The sequence below is a fragment of the Giraffa tippelskirchi genome, chromosome 12 (assembly GCF_054371585.1).
Source record: "Giraffa tippelskirchi isolate mGirTip1 chromosome 12, T2T-mGirTip1v1.2.pri, whole genome shotgun sequence".
Classification (NCBI taxonomy): domain Eukaryota; kingdom Metazoa; phylum Chordata; class Mammalia; order Artiodactyla; family Giraffidae; genus Giraffa; species Giraffa tippelskirchi.
Genome location: NC_137286.1, coordinates 108,412,993 through 108,436,262, shown reverse-complemented (window position 1 = coordinate 108,436,262; position 23,270 = coordinate 108,412,993). Strand labels below are relative to the sequence as shown.

The 23,270-nt window shown below is 35.1% G+C and overlaps 1 pseudogene; it reads left to right on the top strand.

Annotated features, from left to right (window-relative positions):
• The first annotated feature begins 16,930 nt into the window (after window positions 1-16,930).
• LOC145528644 (mitogen-activated protein kinase 1 pseudogene) overlaps window positions 16,931-23,270 on the top strand; it is a 74,627-nt pseudogene continuing 68,287 nt past the window's right edge.

Sequence of the window (23,270 nt, the reverse complement as noted above, 5' to 3'; positions counted from 1 at the left end):
GAGAACTAGAGATCAACTTGCTAACATTCACTGAATCATTGAAAAAGCAAGAGAGTTCCAGAAAAACATCTACTTCTGCTTTATTGACTATGCCAAAGCCTTTGACTGTGTGGATCACAACAAACTGTGGAAAATTCTTCAAGAGATGGGAATACCAGAACACCTTACCTGCCTCCTGAGAAATCTGCATGCAGGTCAAGAAGCAACAGTTAGAACTGGACATGGAACAACAGTCTGATTCCAACTTGGGAAAAGAGTACATCAAGGTTGTGTATTGTCATCCCGCTTATTTAACTTATATGAAGAGTACATCATGCAAAATGCTGGGTTGGATGAAGCACAAATGGAATCAAGATTTCTGGGAGAAATATCAATAAACTCAGATATTCAGATGACACAACCCTTATGGCAGAAAATGAAGAAGAACTAAAGAGCCTCTTGATGAAAGTGAAAGAGGAGGGTGAAAAATTTGGCTTAAAACTCAACATTCAGAAAACTAAGATCATGGCATCTGGTCCCATCATTGCATGGCAAATGGATGGGGGAACAATGGAATCAGTGAGAGAGTTTATTTTTGGTGGCTCCAAAATCACTGTAGGTGGTGATTGCAGCCATGAAATTAAAAGACGCTTGCTCCTTGGAAGAAAAGCTATGACCAACCTAGACAGCATATTAAAAAGCAGAGACATTACTTTGCCAACAGCGTCCTGTCTAGTCAAAACTATTGTTTTTCCAGTAGTCATGTATGGATGTGAGAGCTGGACTATAAAGAAAGCTGAGTGCAGAAGAATTGATTCTTTTGAACTGTGGTGTTGGAGAAGACTGTTGAGAGTTCCTTGGACTTCAAGGAGATCCAACCAGTCAATCTTAAAGGAACCAGTCCTGAATATTCATTAGAAAGACTGATGCTCAATCTGAAACTCCAATATTTTGGCAGCTGACTCATTGGAAAAGACTCTGATCCTGGGAAAGAGTGAAGGCAGGAGGAGAAGGGATGACAGAAAATGAGATGGTTGGATGGACTCACCAACTCAATGGACATGAGTTTGAGTAAGCTCCGGGTGTTGGTGATGGACAGGGAAGCTTGTCATGCTGCAGTCCATGAGATCACAAAGAGTCAGACATGACTGAGTGACTGATCTGAACTGAACTGAATCAGAATAAGATGAAGACATTTGGGTGAGTTACCTTATCATGCTATTTATATACTTTCCCTTTTCTATTTTAATTCTTCCTTTTTTCTAAACTCCCTTTGTCAATACAATTATTCAAATTATTATTCTACTAACAATGTTTATTCTGATTTACCTATACTTTTATTAGTCTCTGTTCACCTTTTCTTCTTTCATCCATCCAAGTCAGTCTGTTAAATTTCTTATTTCCCTTCTGAAAATAAAATTAAATCATACAACTATGAATAAGCAATGACTATTCCTTCTGCAATTATTATAGCAAGTGAGGCAACCACTACCATTTGCTTTGGCAGAGACTCCAAGTCTTAAAGACTTCAGATGTCCTCTGCCTGGATGTTGTTGACATGGGGAAGCTAAGTAGAAGTGGGGCTTCTTACATCATTACTTGGGAAAGCATATTTGGTTTTATCTGTTTTGTACTATGTTAGAGAAATACAGGAAAATTATATGGAAGTTTGTAGCTGGTGACCAGGTTTCAGCCATTCCTGTGCAATCTGCTCCAGAATTCATTGTTTGACTTTCTGGAATGATTACTGCATAGTTCTGGAGTGAGATATCCATTCTTGTAAATGGTCTGGCCATCTTCCATTTGTATATTTACTCTCTCATCTTATTCTTAAGGACAATGTAATAATTAACTCCAAAGTCTTGACTGGTAAACCTTCCCATTTGTCATATTGAATATATTTTTCATTTGTCCCTACACTGGAATAACAACTTTTATATGTTGACCATTTCATTACGTTGGATTTATTCTCTACAAAAATTTGAAGATATTCCAATGTCTTCTGACGGCAGACTTACATTGGTGAAGAATCAATGTTTAAAAATTCTTATTTCTGGAATATATGTGCTGCTTCTTTCATGAACTAGCTGATTATATACATACATATATATATATACATATATATATAATTTCAGCAGAATTGTTGCCTAGTCAGAAAATTTCTGACCATCTTTTGAAAAGAAAATTACTAGATTTTTATTTTTGTTTATGTTTCACGTTTGCTATAATATTTATTACAACTTACAATTTTTACTCATCTATTTTCTTTTTCTCCCTCTAGAAGATAAATTCTTTGAAAATGTATATTCTGTTTTGTTATAAGTATTGAGATTCAACTTGCAAATAGGCTTATTTCTGTAAACAGAATACTTTTGTAATTACAATACTATACTCATTATTTGGGAGCATGATGTTTATGTGAATTTTTAAAACAAAGGTCAAAAAATCTAATAACTTGGAAGTTAACAAAATCTGTATGTATTATAATTCTTGCTCTTTTCCAGAAAATATATTTAAATGAGGTTTGAATTAGTATAAATGGTAGGAAATTAAAAAATGTGATCTGCTCTTGTGAATGAAAGAGAAGGCATAGGGTATATAAAACATGTAGAGTTTTAAAATTGTAATCTTATATATTAAATTCATAGGGAGCATAAGAATTATTTTATTACAAGACATTTTGGAATTTTTCATAAGTATACATGCATAATATATATGTATAATGTACATCAGTATCTTACAGACACATACTGATTAAAAGGAGACACAGCACAGCAGTAGAGATAAGACGCAGTTTTTGTTTTTTTTAAGACATTCTGTTTTTCACAAGTAGGATTTGAGGTAAGAGAAATGACATGAGGCATAAGTCACCTTAAGAAAGGGTTGTAATAGATCACCACTTGTCAGTTTCAGCACAAGCAGGAACTTTAGGAAATAAGAATGTTTTATTCTTTGAGAGAACTATCACAAAAATAGTCAAAGCCTTTTATACCCTTGAGGGATGTCTTTTAAAGGACTTGATTAGTTCTGGATACCTCATTTTAAGATGGACATCTACAAACAAATTGAATCCAGGCATTGTAACAACGGGGCATAAAGATGTCATGTGGAATGATACAAGGAACTAGAGAACGTTTGCCTGGAAGAAACAACACTTAAAGCAGCATATCAAATTGTACATTTATATAATATTGTTTTATAAAATGGAAATATGCCTTGGTCTGCATAGGTGCAGAATTTTTAAGTAGAGTCAACAAAAGATTGTGTTTTGAGAGTCTGCTTTCAAATATAGAACAAATGTGAGGGTGTATTTTATGACAATGAGAAAGGTTAAATTTAAAATGAGCTAATGTGATGGAATAATAAACTGCACTTGAAGATTGCTATTCAAATAAATGATGGTTAACCCCTTTTCAGAACTATTATACATAAATGCATACAGTTTTTCAATTAGTGTTTCAACTATGAGACTGAAAATATGTCATTAAAATTTCTATGATAAGCAAAGGTGCCTTACTCACTAGCCATTGTTAAGACATAGCTGAAAGTCTTTTAAATATAACTGGCAATTTTATCACTTTAGGAAACAATAAATGATAAATCAAGCTTCAATGCAAAATCTATACTCAAATTTCTAGGTGTATGGGAATTCTTCAGTGTCCAAGTAGGTATTATCTACAATATTGTTAGAAAATAAAAGTTATCATTGCATGCATGTTCAGTCACCGGATTGTGTCTGATTTTTCAACCCTGTGGACTGTAGACCACCAGACTCTTCTGTCTATGGAATTTTCCAGGCAAGAATGCTGGAATGAATTGCCATTTCCTTCTCCAAGGGATCTTCCTGATCCAGGGAAAGAACCTGCATCTCCTGCTTTTCCTGCATTGCTGGCAGATTCTTTACCACTTGAGTCATCTGGGAAGCCCTGAAAGTCATCATAGAATGACATTATTTACTAATAACACTAGTCCACATTAATAACACTAATTAAAACTGGTTCACACTTCAAATTTTCTTCTACTCTCCAACAATATTTATCACAATACACTGAGCAACATCTTTTTCAGTTATTTTCCTTGTGGTTTCAAGTTTGTATATAACTGACAAACCCATGTAGTATAATGCAAAGTGGAATTGCAATCTTACAATAACTACCTGACTTCTTGAAGCCAATAATGTTAAAATTATCTGAGTTACAAGTAAAGAAAGCCTTTGACAAATGATGTTGTAGCAGAGTTAGACTGGTTAAAAATTGAAGAAAAATATTAACAAGAATGATAATAGAATACGTGCTTCTCTTTCGAAGCACATATTCCATCTTCGACTACCAAAGAATTGAGAGAGGTCCTTGGGGAAATTGATGAAACCCTAAAATATTTTGGCAAAACAGCATTATTTGTGATTGTTTTCTGGAACAATGTGTGTGCACGCATGCTAAGTTGCTTTAGTCATGTCCGACTCTGTGCAACCCTATGGACTATAACCTTCCAGGTTCCTCTGTCCATGGTATTCTCCAGGCAAGAATACTGGAGTGGGTTGCCATACACTCCTCAAGGGGATCTTTCCCACCCTGGAATCAAACCTGCATCTCTTATATCTCCTGCATTGGCTCTTTACCACTAGGACAACCTGGGAAGCCTGAAACATAGTGTAACATGCTATTAAGTTTTAGCAAAATTACAAATTCATACAATACACAAGCAAAAGTTAGCTTAATGCATTCTTGAAGGATTTAAAAAACAATGTTATTAAAGTAACCTAATCCCATTGTACCTTATAAGGTAAATAGAATTGTTTTAAATATTTATATTATTTTAGGTGCATTTTCCAGATAAAATCATAATCATATCTTTTTAACCATTCTACTGTGAAATTATGAATAATTTTAACTACGTTAAAATGTCTTTTTTTAGAACTAATTATGTTTATATAATGCTGACCTCTCATGTGTTCTTTTAGTAAGTCTCATAGGATGTCATTTTTGAGCTACTGATAATGAGGTTATTATAATTTGTGAATGTGAAAAGTGATTTGTAAATGCTAAACTGCTACACCACTTATTTTTCATTCTTTTTATCAGTGTACCAGTGAAATTACTCAGTTGTGTCTGACCCTTTGCGATCCCATAGAATGCAGCCTACCAGGCTCCTTCATCCATGGAATTTTCCAGACAAGAGTACTGGAGTGGGTTGCCATTTCCTTCTCCAGGGGATCATCCTGACACAGGGATCAAACCCAGGTCTCCTGCATTGCAGGCAGATGCTTTACTGTCTGAGCCACCATGGAAACCCTTTTTTATCAGTAGTACGTCAAAATTACAGTTAATGTTATGTCTGTAGCTGCATAGAACATGTGCATTTCTTAGAAATTACAAAAGGAACCCCAGTGCATTACCTACATTATACTACCTATACTAGTCAGCAACTACTGATTTTGCATAAAATATTATTTAAAAAAACTGAAATAGCACACCTAAAATATATTATGAAAAATAAACTGACATAATATCCTGTGGGTAAAGCTTGTTATTTAAGAACCTGTAAAAAATTGTAAATATAACTTACAGGGGGAAAAAAGTAATTAACAGTGAGTCTCTGTGTTTGGCAAGATTATATTCTGTATGTATTAGGATTTGTGCATCTGTGACACAGCAGGTTGTTAAAATGCTCACCTATCAGAGATAGCACCTGCCATTTGTTCAGATGAGGTAGCTTGCTAGAAAATACACATGAAACTGCTTTAAAAAGAGCCTACCAATATTTGTTTTTCAAACTTCTGCTATCTTTTTTTTTTTTTAATAAATTTATTTATTTTAGTTGGGGGCTAATTACTTTACAATATTGTAGTGGTTTTTGCCATACATTGACATGAACTTCTGCTATCTTGAGGCATAATCATCATTAATGGGTATTTATTTAAAAATGTAAAAGCCTACATTGACATTTATGAGGCATTATTCAAACACACTATACACTCATTGGCTTATGAGTATATTTTATGTTTATTTTTTACATTATTTTTGCTTAGCTCCATATTCTTCATATAGTTGAAAAATCATAATTGTGATATTGATTGATGGTTATGAGATTATTTTCTATTTTTTTAGCTTGTTATGTATAGACATATCAATAGAAATTTCTTCACTTGAAAGCCAGTGTAGGTTTGTTATCCCAACTATTTTGACAACATTTTAAGTGTAAATTAGGGCTTCCATTGTGGCTCAGATGGTAAAGAATTTGCCTGCAATGTGGGATACTTGGGTTCAATCCCTGGTTTGGGAAGATCCCCTGGAGAAGGGAAAGGCTACTCACTCCAGTATTCTGGCCTGGAGAATTCCATGGACTGTATAGTCCATGCGGTTGCAAAGAGTTGGAAACTACTGAGTGACTTTCACTTTCAGTTTTCACTTTAAGTGTAAATTCTGGGAATAAAATGATCGCTAACATTTTTGAACTTACTATATATGCTCTCAAGTATTTTGCATATGTTCACCTCAAAAGAATCTTACATGGAAAAATTTAAGCTTTATTTTACAGATAAAGAAACTGAGAAAAGAACAATATAAATAACCTGCCTAAGTATGTCCACCTAGTAAGACATAGTTCCAAGATTTAGGCATGGCATTAGCATCTGACTCTTGAGCTTACATATGTAAGTGACAAGCTGTATTTTCTTCAGTATATACCTGGATATCACATAAGCACATACAGACATGCATTCCATAGCAATTTAAAATGCAATTCTATAATATTCCCCTTAAAGAAATTTGGACATAATTTTTGAAATAAAAAGATGTGAATGTGGTAATATATATATATATATATACACAATATCTCTTCCATTTCAGCCACTGTTAATGGTATAAATCAGTAACATTAATTACATGAACAGTTTCGTGCAATCTATCACTACTATTTATTTCCAGAAGTTTTTCTCACTCTAAACAGAAATTCTGTTATCATTAAGTAACAACACCATTCTCCTTTATTTCCAATCCCTGGTAACCAGGAATTTATTTTTTGTCATTTTCCTCTATTCTAGATATTTCATGCAAAGGGGAACACATACTACTTCTTCATGTGTCTGGTTTATTTCACTTAATATAATGTTTTCAAGGTTCATCTATGTTGTATCATATATCAAAACTTCATTTCTTTTTATGGTTCAGTAATATTCCACTGTATGTATATATCACATTTTATTTATCCATTCATCTGTGAATGGACACTTGGGTTATTTTCATCTTTCAGTAATGTGAATAATGCTGCAATGGATATTGGGATATGAGTATCTGACTGAGTCCCTGTTTTCAATTCTTGGCATATATACCTAAAAGTGAAATTGCTGGGACACATGGTAATTTCATGATGAATTTTTTTTTTTGAGGAACACTAAATTGTTTTCCACAGCAGCTACTACATGCAACGTTTTACATCTCCATCAATGATGTACAAATGTTCCAAATTATTCACACCCTTTTCAACACTTGCTATTTTCTGTTTTTCATTTATTTTTTTTTCTAAATAACCATACTAGTAGGTATGATACATTATCTTGTGGTTTGGATTTGCATTTTCTTGATGACTAAGTGTTCTTATCCATTAATTTAGGCTATCTTTACATTTCTTTACATCTTTCACCTTGTAAGGTGAATTTAATTAACCTTATTTATTCCTAACTATTGATACTTTATTCTTTTACATATATTGTAAATGGTACTGCTTTCTGTTTTTCAGATTGTTAATTGCTCATGCATAGAAACACAACTGATTGCAATGCATTGATTTTGCACCCTGTAGTTACAATAATGGCAACCCACTCCAGTATTCTTGCCTGGAGAATCCCAGGGACGGCGGAGCCTGGTGGTGCGTCTATGGGGTCGCACAGAGTCGGATACGACTGAAGCGACTTAGCAGCAGCAGTTACAATATATACATATATATATATATACATATGCATATATATATACATATGTATATATATACATGTACACACACACACATATATATTTATTATTATTATTATTATTATTATTCTGGTTGCTTTCTTGTGCATTCTTTGGGGGAAAAAATCAAACACCCTGCCCGATTTTTGGAGTCATGTCCTGTGCTGGGGCACTCATTTGATTCTTAGGCTTGGATCAAGCCTAGGAATCAGTTCCAGGTGAAAGCTTAAGGTTTTCTCAGGTCTTTTCTTGGGCATATTTGTGGCCTTCTGAATTCTCTTATATACATTTAAATGTCTTAAATTCCCAAAGGAAACCTCACCATATTTTTCTCCCAGATGGTCAGGCGTATGTTTCCATTGTAATTTTAAATGCCAGATTACTTGTGAATCCTTATGTTTGCTTGCAGTGTCATAAAGCAACGTGTCATTTCCAGTTTGAGATCCATGTTCGTCAAAACAGGGCCAAGCACTAAATCCTTCAGATAGTCCTCCGACAGATTAGAGCAGATATTCACAAAACTTTGGGAATAAAATGTATGTTCTCAACACTCTCTGAAACCGTGAGCCACAGTCCGACATTGGGAACTCAGACTTCTGTCTTCAAGAGCAGACTACACTGGAAAAGCGTTGGGGCACAGATAAAAATGCTGCCGTTTTCCTGTCATCATTTAGTTGCCTTTTCTTTAATTCAGGTTTTACTTGGTTGCTGTAGAACTTTGACTCTTTTAGAGTTCTAACAAAGTTAGTTCTGATAGTTTTTGCTTGTTTTTTATGTTTCCATGGCGGGGAAGGGGCAACTATTTAGAGCTGCCCACTGTGCCGTTTTATTCATGTTCTGAAAATAAATTAGTCTTATGTATACTTAAGTTCTTAAAAATAAATTTAATTAACTTTAAGACTAAGTTTAGGGTACAGCAGAAGAAAATTGAAAATGTGGATAATTAAGAATTGAAGATTTTGTAACTGGAAAAATGTTACAGGATTCATGTTTTTCACAATATGTTAAAAGTTTGTCAATATTTATAATGAAGTCTGAGAAAATAATTATGCAACAAAAGGAGATTGCTAAATAAGATATAAACTATTTCAATATGATGGAATACTGACACAGTACTAAAATCACTTTCTTAAAAGAAATAAAGTTTTGGAGAAACTCTAACAATGTAATGTAAACAAAGAAAAGCATACCACCCAAGTAAGGAACTTGAATATATATATCTACTCTGCTATGTCCCCAAAACCCATTATAGTAAGAGCAAATATTTTAAAAAATATATATTTGTAAACATACTTGTTTATTTATTTATGACAGAGTAAACACACAGAAAGAAGAATAGTAAATGACTTATCATCAACAAATTATTGATGTTGAAATACAATGGGTCTGTCCTAAACCTATTTAGGAAAACTACCAAGACTGAATCCTTGGTTAACTGGTTAATTATGAGGTAAGTTGAGAAATAACTGAGTTTATACCTTGAAATTTTACCAAAACATTTATTCACAACTAGAAATTGGGAAGAGGGCAAAAGTTAGGCTAAAATAGGCAGATTTAATAGGCAGATTACGAAGAGCATTTAACATTTCCTCATGCCGTACAATATCAAAGAAAGCAGATATCTGCCATCTCCTACTGTGAGAAAAAAGCCTGAGAATTATTCTGTGAAGAAAGTAAAACAAAAGGTCACTTTTTGTATCTTTTATTTAAAGTCATTTTTGCAAAATTTAATTTTCTTTGTTTCCTTCAAGACTATTTCGTCTTTTTTTATCTCTTCAATCCTTAACAAAGTTTTATTCTTTAGCAATCTTGTACTCTGTTCATATTTAAAAGTATATGATTAACTGATTAGCAGTTGTGACTAAGCATCCTGTTAGTAGACAATTCTCTGAGCTACAGAGAAAATAACATGTAAAAAAATGCTTTAAGTTAACAAAGTCTATTTTTAAAAAGGGAATGATGGAATAAAATTAGACTCTAGAAAAAAAGACAAATTCTAAAGAAAAAGAACATTCATGAGGCAAACAGGATTATTATATATAATATATGTAGGTATACACATATAGGTATTACATATACATAGCTAATTGAGAAAACTAGACCAATGTCAAGGCATATCATTGCAAAACTTCAGTTTATTGAGTTAAACAAAAATATCATATAATATTCCAGATGAAAAAAAAAAAATCTACATGTTGAGATTCAGTCATCAGTATGGCCTCAGGCTTTTTATGAGAAACAATAGAAGCTAACAAGAAATAGAAAACACTTTAAAAATTTTGAAGAAAATTTAAAACTAACTTAGATCCATAATTAGGCAAACTATCACTCAACTGTCAGTCTAACATAGACATTTTTATAGATTTCAAGAACTCAAAATATTAACATTTATTGAGAAGATGGCAGAGGAGTAAGGCAGGGAGATCACCTGCCTTCCCATAAACACATCAAAAATTCATCAGAATATGGAACAACTCCTACAGAAGAACTTCTAAATGACAACAGAGGACACTAAACCTCCAAAAAGGCAAGCCAATCTCCTTAGAACAAGGTCCAGAGACTTTTCTAGAAATATTAGAAGATTTTGGTATAAGTCTTACATGGTGCTATGATCTGCTGAGTATTGCTTTTACCAAGAGTCTTAGGGACTTGTCTTCTGTGCTGTGTGACTTGTGAGGTCTTGGAGCTGCAGGGATAGAGCCTGAACCCCTGAGGCGGGATACTCGAGCACAGGACTTTGATCTACCAGAGAACTGTTGAACCCAGAGAACATTAACAGGTCAGAGCCTTTCCAAAGGCCTCCATCTCAACACCAAAATCAAGCCCGACCAAAGATCAGCAAGTGCCAGTGCCCAACTGCCCCACTCCAGTCCTTCAATGAAACAGAAAGACAGTGCTGAACCTTAGTAGACAGGCTGCCCAAAGCCATAGAGAATGCATAGACACCCAAAAACTCACTACTGGACATGGCACTATCCTTCAGAGAGAAGAAATTCAGGTCCACTGACCAGAAGACAGGTAAAATTCCCTCCAGTCAGGAAAGCTCCACAAGGCACTGATCCAACTCTACCCACACGGGGCAGACTCCACAATGAAGAGGAACTATGATCTTGAGACCTTTTTCTTTTTTTTAAATCACACTTTTTATTTCCTTTATAAGCTTCCACCTTGATGTTGGCCTTTTGCAGTGCTATGTTTTTTTTCTTATTTTTTAAAAGAATTTGCTTTGTTTCTTTGTTTTCCTTATTGTTCTTAACCTACTGTACTTATTCTTTAATAAATACTGTATATATTTTATTTAACTTGGCTTCAATATACTTCTATTTTTATAGAATCTCTTTTATATACTTCTATATATAAAATCTCTTTTATATACTTCTATTTAACTTTGCTTTTCTGGGTTTTTTTTCTTCTTTCCTTTTCTTTCTTTATTTTCTCTTTTTTACCATGTTTTTTTAGTTTTAGTTTTCTTTGCTTTATACCCCAGTTGAAACTTTGATTTGATTTTGTTTTCCAGTTTATGTTTTAATAGTTTTGTTTTTAATTGGCTAATATCATTTTTGGTTTCCTTTGCTCATCAGGTCACTTTCTTGTACTTACTTTTCTTTGGACTTAAGTTTTGCAGGCAGATTCTCTAACATCTGAGCCACCAGGGAAGGTAAGAACTACAACCAAATTTCTAAGCAACTAAATTCTGACTGTGTCAGAGTGACCGATCTTTAACTCTAGTTTCTTACAGAAGAAAGAACATTCCTTTGGATATTGGTGGGAGAATACATGTGTAAAACACACACACACACACACACACACACAATGTACTTAACCTCTATTGTTCTCCACATGCATGAGTAAAACAATCCTGGGCATGTGAAGATGTAACTGATATAAAATTTTAAAAAATCAGTCAAAAGAAAGAAATTTATTATCCCTGTGTTGGAGTTGGAGATTCCATGAGAATCCTTTGGACAGCAAGGAGATCAAACCAGTCAATCCTAAAGGAAATCAGTCCTGAATATCCATTGTAAAGACCAAACTATAAAAGAAAAAAACAAACAAAAAAGACTGATGCTGAAACTGAAACTCCAATACTTTGGCCATCTGATGCAAAGAACTGACTTACTTGAAAAAACTCTGATGCTGGGAAAGATTGAAAGCAGGAGGAGAAGGGGAGGACAGTGGATGAGATGGTTGGATAGCATCGCCTACTCTATAGGCATGAGTTTGAGCAAGCTCCAAGATTTGGTGATGGACAGGGAAGCCTGGCGTGCTGCAGTCAATAGGGTAACAGAGTCAGACACGACTGAGTGACTGAACTGAATTGGAGTTGGAGATAAAGACAAGAACTGTGATCCAAAAGAAGAAAAGAATTAGGGGTTTTACTATGCTTAATGCAAAGTATTTTAACCAAAAAACATGGGAAACATATTCAACATAGAATAATAGTAAGTTGGATTTTTTTCTAACTACCAAATGAAATATTTTAATATTAACTACTAACATTTAATCCCCCATTCCCAGTGGTAAAGAATCCATTTGCCAGTGCTTGAGACATAACAGATGCAAGTTCGATCCCTGGGTCAGGAAGACCTCCTGGAGGAGGGCATGGCAATCCACTCCAGTATTTTTGTCTGGAGATACCCTTGGACAGAGGATTCTGGTGGGTTACAGTCCATGGGGTCACAAAGAGTTGGATACGACTGAGGTGACTTAGCATGCACTCACACTAATATTTAATAATTAAAATGACAGGAAAATGTAGAAAGATACTATGGTGAATCTTGTTAAGATGCAAAATAAGATGACATATATATTATGACCAATTACAGAGAAATTAAGAAAAATAAGCTGAAAGAACATGTAAAAAACAATGGCATTCTATATATATGGAATTTGGTAACGATAACCCTATATGCGAGACAGAATAAGAGACACAGATGCATAGAACAGTTTTATGGACTCTGAGGAAGAAGGTGAGGGTGGGATGTTCTGGGAGAATAGCATTGAAACATGTATATTATCATATGTGAAACAGAACACCATTCCAGGTTCAATGCATGAGACAAATGCTCAGGGCAGGGGCAATGGGATGACCCAGAGGGTGGGATGGGGTGGGAGGTGGGAGGGGGGTTCAATATGGGGAACACATATAAACCCATGGCTGATTCATGTCAATGTATGGCAAAAACCACTACAATATTGTAAAGTAATTAGCCCCCAACTAAAATAAATAAATTTATTAAAAAAAAAAAAAGAATACAGGAGTGGGTTGCCATTTCCTTCTCCCATATACATGTAAAAAAAAAAATGGCATTTAATTTGTATCATAGCATTATGAACAATGTTTTATTTTTTCTAATATTTAATGAATGTATAAAAAATGTATAATGAAAACACATGTTTAAGATTATAAAATGTATTTTTATATGTGAGAAGACTAGGCAATGAGTATTGAGAAATATGATTGATTTTCGATAATAGAAGAAACTGAAACATTAAGAGTTCCTGATATTCATTTTAGAATATGTATATCATGTTGGTAAAATATTTTATGCTAGTCATGATTTGGATAAAGCACTTATCTTCCTTGATGTAACATTCCATAGTATATCTGTATTTAATACATATACATATCTATGCTATATATATAAAAAAATGAAAAATGTAAAATATAAAATAGGAAAATGGCAACTCACTTTCTAAATTCTGCTTTTATTTTGTGTCCTAGATTCCTGATGATAACATTAAAGTTTCAAATATTTCTGAAAATTCATCTTTGTTAAACTGATCAAGACACATAAAATGGACACCTGAAATCCAGAATGTAGAGAGCGTCCATGAAATTTTGAATAATTGATGCTCAATAGAAATTCTTAACAGAATTTTCACTCAATAAAAATTCTACTCCTAAGAGTTATTGCTTGACATTCCAGTAGTAATATCAAAAATGACACATTTAAACATGAAATAGTTGTCATATAAATATTGCTACTATCTCACAAGCTCTAAGATCCATCAATGATATAGTTCAAATTCAGAGTTTTTGAAAATGTGAAAAAATGTACTGTCTCATTAAATATGATGCTGTAAATGGCTAATCATACATATGTAATTTATTATAGCAATGATATATAGCTTCTATATATAATATCTAAAATTATATGTGTAATAGTATTCATCATACTCTTGTCAAGTATGTTATAGTATTTCTATTTTACATGTTGGAAAATTTATTCTCAAATATATCCCAGAGGGATGGGATGGGGAGGGATGTGAGAGGGGGGTTCAGGATGGGGAACACATGTGAACCCATGGCTGATTCATATCAATGTATGGCAAAAACCACTAAAATATTGTAAAGTAATTAGCCTCCAACTAAAATAAATAAATTAAAAAAAATAATTTTCATTTCTGAGGCCATGATTCAATCTGATATTTTTTATCAGTTCATATTTTCAAAATTTTGCAAATTACCTATAAAATAATGCTATGAGTTATACTAATGCATGATAACCAAATTTCAAGGAAACAGTTTTAGGTCATGACACTGAAGGAGTCAGTTTGCATATCCTTAAGCTTTTTCAAAAATTTAATAGATCATAGAAGTGCTCATCAATGATAGTTAACACAACAAAAAGGATGTCAGTTGGGCACTTTTTACGTCCTAAGAGGTATACAATACAAATATAATATGTACAAAACAGAAACAATCAGATGCAACCTCAATATACAAAATTAGGAAACAGAAAATATTTTCTGTAGAGGCAGACAAAATATTTTAGATTTGGTGGGCCATGAGGTCTCCATTATGACTACTAAAATCTGACTTCTTAAGTGATGAAAGCCATATATAATACTACAAATAAATAGTTGTGGCTGTTTCAATGAATCATTGCTTATAAAAAAGAAAAACTGTAGTCTGAATTAAATCATTATCTGTAATTTGCCAAACCCTAGTTCATGCCTTCCCAGGTGACTCAGGGGTAAAGAACATGCCTGCAGTGCAGGAGATGCCAGAGATATGGGTTCTATTTCTGGGTCGATCCCCTGAAAGAGGGCACGGCAACCCACTCCAGTATTCTTGCCTGGAGAATCGCATGGACAGAGGAGCCTGGCAGGCTACAGTCCATGGCATCTCAGAGTTAGACACGACTGAAGTGACTGAGCACAGCACAGTACACTTTTAATTAATAAGTTAAGGAAATCCATGGGACAGAAAGACATGTTCAAAAATTCCCTGAAGAAAACTTCAGCAAAACCCAGATTTCAGTAAATACTACAAGGACAAATATCATATATTTTTAAAAGTTAATTGTAAGGAAAAAAAAAAAGATGGAATGGTAACCTACATATTGAAAGATTGTTATGAGACTTATCAACTAACCTACATATAAGGGCTTTAACTGAAAATAAGTTCAAATAGAAAATTCTAAAAATATACGACAAACTGAACAAAAATTAGAAATTTTTTTTCAATTAAAAAAATTGGTGTATAATTGATTTATAATATTATGCTAGTTTCAGGTGTACAGCAAGGTGAATCTGTTATACAGATACATATATTCACTCTTTTTAAGATTCTTTTCCATATAGGCCTTTACAGAGTATTGAATAGAGTTCCTACTGCTATACAGTAGCTCCTTATTAGTTACCTGGGGTTTCTCTGGTGGCTAAGATGGCAACAAATCTGCCTCATCAGTGTGTGTCAACCACAATATTCCAACATATCCCTCACCCCTTTACCGTTTTCTACATATGTGGCTCTATTTAGTTTTTATGCATTCATGTGTGCTAAGTTGCTTCAGTAGTGTCTGACTGTGAAACCTATGGACTGTAGCCAGGCTACTCTGTCCATGGGATTCTCCAGGCAGAAATACTGGAGTGGGTTGCCATGCCCACCTTCAGGGGATCTTCCTGACCCAGGGAGGGAATCCACATTTCTTACTTCTCCTGCATTGGCAGGAAGGTTCTTTACCACTAATGTAACCTGAGAATACTGTTTAGGTTTTATAGATAAGTTCATCTCTAGCCTTCATTTCTAGATTCTACATATAAGTTATATCATATGATATTTGTCTTTGACTTATTCCCTCAGTACAAAAATCCCTAAGCTCATTTATTTTCCTGCAAATGGCATTATTTGGTTATTTTTTATTGTTGAATAATATTATATTGTATATAGGTGCCACACCTTGTTTATCCATTCCTCTGTTGATGGATGACTTAGGTTGCTTCTGTGTTCTGACTATTGTGAATACTGCTGCAATAAACATTGGGGTGAATGTATCTTTTCAAATTATGGTTTTCTCAGAAATTTTAATGATAACAATTCTGACTGGTATAATGTGAACCTCATTGTAGTTTTGATTTGCATTTCTCTAATAATTTGTGATGCTGAGCAACTTTTAAAGTGCTTCTTGTTCATCTGTTGGTCTTCTCTGGAGAGATATTTATTTAGATCTTCCACTTGTTTTTGGACTGAGTTGTGTTTTTTGTTTGTTTCTTAGTATTGAGCAGTATGAGATGTTTGTGTCTTTTGGAGATTAATCAGTAACTTCAGTTTCAAATACTTTCTAACATTTGGAAAGTTTTCTTTTTGTTTTCTTTATGGTTTCCTTTGCTGTGTGAAAGTTTTTAAATTTAATTAGGTTGTATTTGTTTATTTTATTTTAATTGTTCTAGAAGTGGGTCAAAAAAGGTCTTGCTGTGATTTATGTCAAAGTGTTCTCCCTATATTTTCTGCTAAAAGCTTTATAGTATCTGGACTTACATTTAGGTACTTAATATATTTAGAGTTTATTCTGGCATATAGTGTAAATATAATAGTGTTAGATTGTGTTCTCATTTCATTCTTTAACATGTAGCTGTCCAGTTTATTCAGCACCACTTATTGAAGAGACTGTCTATTCTCCATCATATATTCTTGTCTCCTCATCATAGGTCAGTTGACCATAAGTGCATGGGTTTATCTCTGGACTTTCTATCCTGTTTCATCTGTACGCAGAAGCATGGTGTGTGCAATGGTGCAGAAGCGTGGTCTCTGCGACAGCGCAGAAGCGCAGCCGAGAGGACCTACTCCACGTCCAAGGTCAGGGGTGGCAGCCGAGAGGAGCTACCCCAAGTCCAAGGTAAGAAACAGAGGCTGCGCTTTGCTGGAGCAGCCATGAAGAGGTACACCACATTCAAGGTAAGAGAAACCCAAGTAAGATGGTAGGCACTGAGAGAGGGCATTAGAGGGCAGACAGACTGAAATCACAATCACAGACAACTAGCTGATCTGATCACAGTGACCACAGCCTTGTCTAACTCAATGAAACTAAGCCATGCCATGTGGGGCCACCCAAGACGGACGGGTCATGGTGAAGAGGTCTGACAGAACGTGGTCCACTGGAGAAGGGAAAGGGGAAAACACTTCAGTATTCTTGCCTTGAGAACCCCATGAACAGTATGAAAAAAGCAAAATGATAGGACACTGAAAGATGAACTCCCCAGGTCAGTAGGTGCCCAATATGCTCCTGGAGATCAGTGGAGAAATAACTCCAGAAAGAATGAATGGATGGAACCAAAGGAAAAACAACACCCAGTTGTGGATGGGACTGGTGATAGAAGCAAGGTTCAATGCTGTAAAGAGCAGTATTGCATAGGAACCTGCAATGTTAGGTCCATGAATCAAGGCAAATTGGAAGTGATCAAACAGGACATGACAAGAGTGAACGTCGACATTCTAGGAATCAGTGAACTAAGACAGACTGGAATCAGTGAATTTAACTCATATGACCATTATATCTATAACTGTGGGCAGAAATCCCTTAGAAGAAATGGAGTAGCCATCATAGTCAACAAAAGAGTCCGAAATGCAGTACTTGGATGCAATCTCAAAAACGACAGAATGCTCTCTGTTCATTTCCAAGGCAAACCATTCAATATCATGGTAATCCAAGTTTATGCCCCAACCAGTAACACTGAAGAAGCTAAAGTTGAACAGTTCTATGAAGACCTACAAGACTTTCTAGAACCAAAACCCCAAAAAGGTGTCCTTTTCATTATAGGAGACTGGAATGCAAAAGTAGGAAGTCAAGAAACATCTGGAGTAACAGACAAATTTGGCCTTGGAGTACAGAATGAAGCAGGGCAAAGGTTAATAGAGTTCTGACAAGAAAACACACTGGTCATAGCAAACACCCTTTTCAAACAACACAAGACAAGACTCTACACATGGACATCACCAGATGGTCAACACCGAAATCAGATTGATTATATTCTTTGCAGCCAAAGAAGGAGAGCTCTATACAGTCAGAAGAAATAAGACTGGGAGCTGACTGTGGCTCAGATCATTAATGCCTCATTGCCAAAATCATACTGAAATTGAAGAAAATGGAGAAAACCACTAGAACATTCAGGTATGACCTAAGTCAAATCCCTTATGACTATACAGTGGACATGAGAAATAGATTTAAGGGACTAGATCTGGTAGTCAGAGTGCCTGATGAACTATTTCAGCAATACATGAACCATGAACTTCCAGATGTTCAAGCTGGTTTTAGAAAAGGCAGAGGAACCAGAGATCAAATTCCAACATCCAAAGGATCATAGAAAAAGCAAGAGAGTTCCAGAAAAACATCTATTTCTGCTTTATTGACTATGCCAAAGCCTTTGACTGTGTGGATCACAATAAACTGTGCAAAATTCTGAAAGAGGTGGGAATACCAGAAACCTAACCTGCCTCATGAGAAACCTATATGCAGCTCAGGAAGTAACAGTTAGAACTGGGCATGGAACAACAGATTAGTTCCAAATAGGAAAAGGAGTACGTCAAGGCTTTATATTGTCACCCTACTTATTTAACTTATATACAGAGTACATCATGAGAAATGCTGGCCTGGAGGAAGCACAGACTGGAATTAAGATTGCCGGGAGAAATATCAATAACGTCAGATATGCAGGTAACACCACCCTTATGGCAGAAAGTGAAGAAGAACTAAAGGGCCTCTTGATGAAGGTGAAAGAGGAGAGTGAAAAAGTTGGCTTAAAACTCAACATTCAGAAAACTAAGATCATGGCATCCATCCCATCACTTCATGGCAAGTAGATGGGGAAACAGTGGAAACAGTGGCTGACTTTACATTTCTGAGCTCCATAATCACTGCAGATGGTGATTGCAGCCATGAAATTAAAAGATGCTTACTCCTTGGAAGGAAAGTAATGATCAACCTAGACAGCATATTGAAAAGCAGAGACATTACTTTGTCAACAAATGTCCATCTAGTCAAGGCTATGGTTTTTCCCCTTGTCATGTATGGATGTGAGAGTTGGACTATAAAGAAAGCTGAGCACCGAAGAATTGATGCTTTTGAACTGTGGTGTTGGAGAAGGCACTTGAGAGTCCCTTGGACTGCAAGGAGATCCAACCAGTCCATCCTAAAGGAGATCAGTCCTGAGTGTTCATTGGTAGGACTGATGTTAAAGCTGAAACTCCAATACTTTGACCACCTGATGCGAAGAGCTGACTCATTTGCAAAGACCCTGATGCTGGGAAAGATTGAGGGCAGGAGGAGAAGGGGATGACAGAGGATGAGATGGTTGAATGACATCACTGACTCAGTGGACATGGGTTTGGGTGGTAGTTGGTGATGGACACGGAGGCTTGGCGTGCTGCAGTTCATGGGGTTGCAAAGAGTCAGACATGACTGAGTGACTGAAGTGAAGTGAAGTGAAGTGAAGTTCATGTGTATTTCTACTTTATACCATATCCTACTGTTTTCATGACTGTAGCCATCTATAGTGTGAACTCAAGGAGACTGATTACTCCAGCTTCTATTTTTGTTTTTTTGTTTTTTTTCCCTCATATTTCAATTGGCTATTCATAGTCTTTTGTGTTTCCAATCAAATTGAAAAAATTTTTGTTGTACTTCTATGAAAAATATGCCATTTGTAGTTTGCTGGGGATTGCATTGAATCTGTCAATTTTTGGTTAGTATAATTATTTTCACAATATTGATTTTTCCAATCTAAGAATATGGTTTATCTCTCAATATATGTGTTATCTTTTATTTCTTTCATCAGTATCTTATATTTTTCTGAATACAGTTTTTTGCTTCTTTAATAGGTTTATTCCTAGGTATTTTATTATTTTTGATGCAGCAGTGAACTGAATTGTTTTCCTAATTTCGCCTTCAGATCTTTCATTGTTATTGTATAGGAATGCAAGATTTGTGTGCATTAATTTTCTATCCTGCAAATTTACAAAGATTGTTGATAAACTCTAGTAGTTATCTAATAGCATCTTTAGGATTTTCTATGTATGGTAACATGTAGTCAGCAAACAGTGACAATTTTATTTTTGTTTTACATCTTGAATTTCTTTCATTTCTTTAAATTTTCTGTAGCCATGAGTAGGATTTCTTAATTCATGTTGAATAAAAGTGGCTAGAGTGGATGCTCTTGTCTAGTTTTTGATCTTAGAGAAAATACTTTCAGCTTTTTATCATTAAGAACAATGTTAGCTTTAGGTTTGCTGTATGTGGCTTTTGTTATATTGAACTAGATACTATCTATTCTCCCTTTCTGGAGACTTTTTTGTTTTTAACCATTAATGAGTATTGAATTTTGTCAAAAGCTTCTGCATCTATTGAGATGATCATGATTTTTATTCTTCAAGTTGTTAATATGGTACATAACATTGATTAATTTGCATGTATTGAAGAATCTTTGCATCCCTGGGATAAATCTTATTTGATCCATATGTATGATTATTTTAATCTATTCTGAATTCAGTTTGCTAGATTTAAGGATTTTTGCATTTATATTCATCAGTAATGTTGCCCTGTAATTTTTTGTGTGTGTGTCTGATATTTATTTCTACTTTTGGTATCAGGGTGATGGGTTGGCCTCAGAGAATGAGCTTGGGTATATTGCTTTCTCTCCATTTTTTGATAGAGTTTTGGAAGGGTAGATGTTAATACGTCTCTAAATATTTGGTAGAATTTGCCTGTGAAGCCATCTGGTCCTGAATTTTTGTTTGTTGCAAGATTTTTAATTCAGTTTCAATTTCAGTATTTATGATTTGTCGATTCTTATTTTCTTTTTCATCCTGCTTCAGTCTTGAATGGATTTATCTTCCTAAGAATTTGTCCATTTCTTCTATGCTGTCCATTTTATTGACATTTAGTTGCTTATATCCATTTGTATTTCTAGTATCTGTGTTCTGGTGGATGGAGTTGGGTCTTGTTCTTCTAGTGGACCAGACTGTCATGAGGTGTCTTTTGGTATGTCTGTGAGGTTTATACAATTTTAGACAGGCTGTCTGCTGACAAGTGGGTTTCTGTTCCTGTCTTACTGGTTATTTGGCCTGAGATATCCAGTATTGGAGCTTGCAGGGTATTGAGTGGTACCGGTCTTGAAATCCAGAGGGGGACTTTTGGAAGAGTTCATATTGATCAATATTCAGAGGGGCTGGGGATTCTCTGGTGGTTTAGTGGCCAGGAATTGGGTTTTCCATCACAGTGGCTCAGTCTTGATCCCTAGCTGGGAAACCAAGACCTCAGCAGCCATACAGAGTGGCCAAAATAAATAAATAAATAAAATAGTGTAAAACAAAGAAAAATCAAGACAAATGGCAAACAATAAGAACAAACAAACAAGTGCAAAGAAAATGTAAAATAAGAAAACAACCAAAGAAACAATAACAAAAAAAATTTAAAAAAAGAAAGCAAATAATTAAAAAAAAAGAAACTGAAAAATACAAAAAATTAACAAAAGCAGCAAGAAAATCAAAGAAAAAATTGACCACACAAAAATGACAACAGAATAAAACCAAGACAAAAAAAAGAAAGAAAGAAAACAGAGAAAAACCAATATGAACAATAAAAAACAAAATCAAACAAAAACCCCCAAAACAAAAAAACAATCAAAAAACACAAAGAAAACAAAAAAGAAAAATCAAAAAAAGTCAAAAACAAAATACAAAACAAAATAGCAATAAAAAAAACAAGCAAAAATAACACCAAAAATTACAACAAAGCCAAAAATGAAAACTAAAAAAAAAAAACAAAAGAATCCCAAAATAAAGATTTGTTTAAATGTTAATATATAATATAATTAAAATTTTTTAAAAGTTAAAAAATTAAAATTTCAGAAACAAGACAAACCAAAATAAACAAACAAAAAAATTTCTCTGGAACCATTTTTATCAGTGTCCTTTGCCCCCACAGTAAAACACAGCCAATCTCTACCTCCCCAGGAGACACTCCAAAACTTCTAGATATGTCTTTGGAATTGCTGTGGGCACTATGAGGGTAACTCATTCTCTGGCCCAACTTCTGCATCCACATTCCCCCAAAGTCCACAGCTGGTAGAATTAGACCTATCTTGTTTGTGAGAGTGCTTGCTATCCATTCACAACTTCTGCATGTATTGGATATACCAGGTGGATCACAGGGGTTTATTCCACTGCTCATGTAGCTGCATGGAGAGATTTCAGTTCCTCTTCTTTAGTGACACAATCCCTAGGGCTCAGCTTTGATTTTGTCCCCAGCTCTACAACTGTGTGGGACATGCTTTCATATTTGGGTAAGTGGGCCCAGCAATGGTGACCAAGGTACACGTGGGCTTGGTCAGGCATGGGAGAGGGGGAGAATAAAGAGGCTACAACTGAGTTGCACATGCTCTCTTTGTTGAGAATCCTTCCCAGCACCCCAGAAGCCAGGGGATGATGAGTGGGAAAAGAGGCCACAGTGGTGGCTCTGCTCCTTATGTGCTACTCAACAATTGAACCTCACTTCCAAGGCAATGTGTGCTTTCTCCAGGAGTGTTTCCAACTGTTTCCACTCCCATCCCCTCCAGCTGTTTCAGTGCCATCAAAAGAGATCAACAGAATTCTCTCCCTGGGTCTGCTCTCTCCTAATCCCAGCCTTTGGCACCCTGCCCCTGTTTGCACTAGTGTACAACCATCCATTTCAGGCTGGGCCTCACGGGGCTCTGGCACAGACCATCAGGGGAAATTTCACTCTGTCCTGCCTGCCACAGACTAGCCACTGATGAAGGGGGCCTCCCCAGGTACAGTAACCTCTCCTCTATTTCAGCTCTTCCCCAGGAGTGTAGGTTCCCTCACACTCACTCTTTTCTTCTTCCCTTTCCCTCCTTTATCCTACCAGTTTATGTAGGGATCTTTTCTTGTCCTTTTAGTGGACCTTTGTCTAAGGTCCTTTACTAGAGTTTAGAGGGTACTGTGTGTGAATTGTTCCACTTGTAGATATTCTTGATGTAGAAATGAATTCCAAATTCTTGTGGAAAGAAATGAACACCAAGAACTTCTATTTCACCATCTTGAGCAATCTTGGTAATTTACTT